Source organism: Notamacropus eugenii, chromosome 2 (genome assembly GCF_028372415.1).
Source record: "Notamacropus eugenii isolate mMacEug1 chromosome 2, mMacEug1.pri_v2, whole genome shotgun sequence".
NCBI lineage: Eukaryota > Metazoa > Chordata > Mammalia > Diprotodontia > Macropodidae > Notamacropus > Notamacropus eugenii.
In genome coordinates, this window is record NC_092873.1 from 483761403 (window position 1) to 483767402 (window position 6000).

Genomic DNA, 6000 nt, shown 5'->3' on the forward strand with positions numbered 1-6000 from the left:
TGAATAAGATAACCAACTTGTATTATGTAACCATTATCACATATATCATATATTAAATTCACATCTATATGTTAACATTAGCCTCATGTGGGTGCTCCTTCATTCTTAAGACATTTTAAAAATATGTTTTAGCTACAGGTGTGATTCTTTTTCCTAGTCTGTTTGTTACATCTGGAGAATGGGAGAAAGGCCAGGTTAGGAGGTCTTCAATCCTAGGAGGGATCAGCTGTAATGCCAACTGATCTATTGGGCTGAAAGATGAAAGTGATGTAATCATGATAATAGCTAGTATTTATAGGAACCTTAAGATTTGCAAAAACTGTACATGTTATCTCATTTGATCCTCACATTAACCCTGTGAGATAGAGACTATTATTATCTCCATCTTACAAGTGAGGAAACTCAAAGTGAGAGAAATTATGTGACTCTCAGCTAGTGTCTAATAGGGGAGAAATGAATCCAGGTTTTTCTAAGTCCAGTGCTTTATCCACTGCACTACCTAGAATACCCTACTCTTCATGCCATTCTCACAAAGTCCTTCCTCTGTGTTGAGCTCTTAGATGATGCACTCACAGCAAAGGCTGTGGTTATCATTAGTAGCTGGATCCAATTTCTTATATCATTTGAAATTAATGACCCATAGTTTATAGTCTTCACTTGTCATTTTTGACTTGGCATTAGAAATCTGCACATCTGTTAAGGTAGACTCAATGAGAAAGCTTTGAATGGGATACCACAAGACCCCAGATCCTAATTTTGTGTATGGGGAGTTAACAAATGCTTCTTTGGACTTATTTTCAATGTCTTTCCCTGAACAAGTTAGTTTTTCTTATTTAAAAACATTTAAGTGTCTTGGACTCCTTCCTCCCATGTCCACCTCACAAAAAGGGCACATGAGAGCTGAGATCCTCTAAGATTTTGATCTCTGTCATGCTTTGCTTCTTGCCTAGTAGTCTCTGAACATGTTTGGGAATAGTTGATTTTGGTATCCTACCCAATCTTGTCATGTGATAAGGCTCTCCAGGACTCGGAGTTGTAATTGCTGAGAACCATAGCCCCATGGATCGATGCCTAGCCTAAAACAGTGCAGATGGCACAAACATTTGGTGGTAATGTGTGAAAATATTTCAGAGAGCAGAGCTGAATTTGCTCCCTCAAAAACATCGACTATATGGAGTGATCAAGTACAAAACGTTGTGAACTTTTTTGGTACGTTAAAGCTATCTCAAGAAGAGATTCTTGTCAATTACTTAACAAGCATTTAATAAGTGTTTACTGTGTGCCAAGAACTCTACTATTCTTTGGTTTGCTTCCAACATATCTAAACGTGTTGCTCTAGGAATGAACTATTCTGCCTGGCTCTAATGGAAGTATTATTTCATATTAATAAAATACCAGTTTTTCTTATAGTAAGAATCCAATAGTTGTTAGTTCATCTGAAAGAAAAGATTATTGAATCAACAATGTGAGATAGCAGCTAAGCTAAGACCATTTGGACTACATTAAGAGAGGCCCAGTGTACAAGAAAAAGAAGTTGATGATCTTACTGACTTTTTCCCTAATTTAGAATATTTTGTTGAGTCCTGAGAACCACATTTTTAGAAAAAACAGGCTTTACCATACTCAGGAGAGGTCAACCAGAATAGTGAAGGTCTTTGAGTCTGTGCCATATGTCAATTGACTGAAGGAACTGAAGATGTGTAGCTGGGAACTAAAGGAGGCTAGAATGGGCAGAAGGGGAGATCATGATAGCTGAAAGTAGTACTTGAAAGATAAAAAGAAATATTAGACTCTTTGGTCCCAGAGGAAAACTAGGAATAATGCATAAAAGTTGAGAAGTAGATTTAAGCCCCAAAACTCCCTGACGATTAGAGCTATCCTAAAGTAGAATGGTTTGGGAGTTCTGAACTGCAGAGTACTGTTCTGGTGTCCACACTCAACCCAACAATGGTGCAGTGAGCCAGTGGGAGCTGGAGCCACTGTCTTGCCTAGGGAAAGAGCAACCCATTCCAGACTGGGAGCAGAGTAGGTCAAATCTCTGGAGATTTGATTTGGAGTAACTTTCACACTATGTTATAATAGCTATAGCAATTTTTATAGCCCTCTAAACGTTGCAAAGAACTTGATAAATATTCTCCCATTTGGGCCTTCCAGCACTGGGAGAGAGTCCAGGTAAGCATTAATTGGCAACATCTTTTAAAGACTCAAGAAGAAGTGTCAGAAAAGTTTAATAATTTACTCAAGATCATGTATGTAGTTCATGGTAGGACCTGGACTAGACCCCTTGTTTCCTGAGCCCTTTTAAATGCCCTTGAGGACCCCCTGGGAGCCAATAGCTATTGTGCCTAGTTCCCAAGTGAGGCCATAAAGTGTCATTACCAGCTGGTCCAAGCAAGATGAGAAAAAAAGCCAGAAACTTCAGATGACACATAAACCTCAAGTAGAACAAACAGGTAGCACATTTTCTTCATTCCTTTGGAGTGTGAGAAAGAATATGTAATCAGTATTTATATAGAAATCTGGATTTCTAAGTAATTTTGTTAGTCTTTCTTACCAGTCTGTGCAGGGGAGTTAGGATCATCGTGGCCTTTACTTTACTTACGACAAAAAAAAATTAAATTTAAAACAGACCAAAAAAATCCCCTCCCCAACGCTTCACCTGCTAGATGTGTCCTATTCAAAACTCCCCAAAGACTATTTTCTTTCAAATAGCCTAGTGCTTTTTTGGCAAAAAAAAAAAAAAAAACACCCAACATAGCAGACTAGCAGCATGTTGACCATAAGTTCTTTTCCATCCCAAATAGAAAAAGTAGATCATGGATTTAAAATTAAAAGGTATTTTAAATTTGATCTAGCCCAACTCCCTTATTTTACAGTAGAAGGAATTGAAATCTAGATAGGAAAAGGAACTTAGTCAACGTCATATAGGCACTAGAGGACAAAGTCAGGATTTGAATTCAAGTTCTATGGCTCCAACTGTCCTAGGCTGCCTCCTTTTACAAGGTAGCAAATTTGCAATGACTAAACACATTGTAAAGAATAAATCTTCTGGAGAGATTATAGTTATCCTCACTGTACCTTTGGGTCAACTGGATGAAAAATGAATAGGGAGAAATTGACTGATATGGTTACTAAAAGTCTCTGTAACTGGCATAAAAGTTGGCCTTTCCTGATTCACTGTCTTCCAGTAGAGGTCCAACTATCTGTTCACTGTCCCCTCACCATATTCTTAACTATCAATTGGATTTCTTAATTGATTGATTGTGTTCCCTGTTGGCCCTCAAATTGTTATGACAAGTGTGGCAATGGAAAGACCCCTGGACTTGAAGGGGTCCTACTTTGCTCTTCACTAGCTGCATGACCTTGGGTCAGTTTCATAACCCATCTAAATTTCAGTTTTCTATAAAATGGGGATAGTCATATGGATTCATCAGTTAACTAATAAGCATTTTTGAGCATCCACCACGGGTCAGATGCTATGCTAAGTTCAAGTGTTTTGTTGGGTTTTTTTGTAAGGAGAACTTTGTAAACATTACCAGGCTGGGTATAAGTGAGGAATTTGATTATTCCTTTCAATTAGACAATCTTGAATGAGCCACAATATACCAAAGTCAAAACTAGCAGCCTCAGTAAGTTAGCTCCCTCCACAAAGTTAAGGTAAAGGCATTCCAAAAGGAAGTCCTTATCATAAGTCAAGAATTTATTTTTTTAAATGCCTTTTGTTTTTATATCACTTAAGTTTCTTCTAGCATTCTTCTCCGCTCTCCCTTTCAGAGAGCCATCCAATAACAAAGAATATTAAAAAAAGAAGAGAAATAAATTAGCTAAGCTGATCAACACCTTGAAAAAGTTTGAAAATGTAATTTTCCAGTCCATAGATATCCCATCACTACAAAAGAGTCTTATTTGGGGTCCACACTTAGTAATTATATTCTATAATATTCACTTCCTATTGTTTTGTTGTAGTTCTTTCCATTTACATTTGTAGCCCTTATGTATATTGATTTCCTGAATCTACTCACTTTACTTTGCATCAGTTCATTCATGTAAGTCTTTCCATGCTTTTCATAATCATTATTTCTCATAGCACAGTAATATTTCCTTACATTCATGTACCACAATTTGTGCACCTCTCTAAGGAATGGGCATCTACTTTGTTTCCAGCTCCTTATTACCTCAACAAGCATTTATTAAGGTCCTACTATACAAAATAATTATTTCTGATTAACGGGAAAGGTCACTAACAGCTTGCAGATTCAGGAAAAGTCCCATGAGAAACATGGTATTTGAATTGAGTCTTGAAGTGAACTAGGATTTCTAATCAGTGGAGCTCAGGAGGGGAAGTGTTCTAGCCATTAGGGAACGCTTGAGCAAGAGCAAAGAGACTAAAGATGGAGAATCATATAAAAAGGCAAGAAAGCCATGGTCATCTCTTTCACCCTCTGAACTTCAAGTCCCCTTGAATTCAGTTTAATTTAGCAAACATATTAATTTCCTGGTGACACACCATGCATTATGCAAGGCACTAGGGACAGAATGACAAAAATGAAATAATGCCTGCCCACAAGAAGCTTCTATCCTATCTATGGGGGAGGGGAGAAGGAGGGAGAGGAATAATATGTACACAGGTAAGTAAAATGAAATGCACACAAATTGTGTAAATGCAAATACAAATACACAGAAAATAAATATAGAACAGCTACCTATGAGAAAGAGGGAACACTAGCAGCTAGGACAAATGGTTCAAACTTCTTAAGGGTGTTCGTGAGCTGAGTCTTAAATGGAGTCGGGGAATTCAGTGGGTCAGGTCAATTTATTAAATATCTACCCTGTGCCAGTCACAAATACTAGGAATGCCAAAGAAGGCAAAAAGACAATCCCTGCCCTCCAGTGGAGGCGAAGGAGAGTGTTGGATCCATACATATGGGAAACTGCTTGTTTGAAGTCATGGTGAAGGGCTATTGAATGTTAGGTAAAAGCAGAGGTGTGTTCCAACAAGCTCCAACCAGAGGTTCAAGAGAAACAAGTGTTGAAATTTTCAGTCTAAGCATTGAGACTTCAGAAATTGGCAAATGCTACAAATCTGAGTTTGAGTTATTGTTTTTCTGGTTGTCTAGACTTAAGAAAGCAAGGGAGAAAATTTTAATAAAGCTGATCAAATTTAAAAGTGTGTCCTGCATGACTTTTTTTTTTTTTTTTTGGCAAGCTCGTTGTTAAACGTTTACAAGCATACTCTGAACAACAAGTAAATTAGTTTGTCTCAAACAAAAAGTGTGTGTGGGGGGGGGGGATGTTGTGTAATATGCCTGGAGATATAGGATGTAATCAGATTATAAAAGGCTTTAAATACCAAGTAGGAAATTTCAAATGTTTTTAACATGAGAGGTGAAAAGGGAGTCACTGGGGCTTCTTGAGGAAGGAAGGGGCTGGTCAGAACTATGTTTTAGGAATATCAACATGGTGGTTGTGTAGAAGATGGATCACAGAGATAACAGAGGTTTCATCTTGCTCTCTATAAAAGGGAGTAAGTATATTTCCATCTCTTAGGTCTGAGCAAAACTGAAGTATGTAGAATCCATGTTCTTGCAGCAAATATCTCTGCCCTGTCCTCCCCTCTCCCCACTGGGCTTCTAGCCTATATTTTTACCTCTCTAACGTCAACTAATTTGACATATTCATCTATGCCATTGTGACACCTTAATGCCCAGCCAATTGATGCAGTGATCCTCCAGCTATTTGGGCACAAACACCCAATTAAACATTAAATCTTCTTAAAAATTCCACCTCCCTTCACCACATTAATAGTTACATTAATAATATTAATTGAGAAAAATGCAGTTGTGCTATTAATATTCATTGATTAAGGAAGTGCAGTGGCAGCAAGCTATTAGCAAAACAGCAACATTTAAAAATTAATTTGTATTTCATTTGTCACAAAAATCCATGTATGCTATTAAAAAATATAATTCACCTGTAAAGGTCATTGTTCATGTAGCCTAC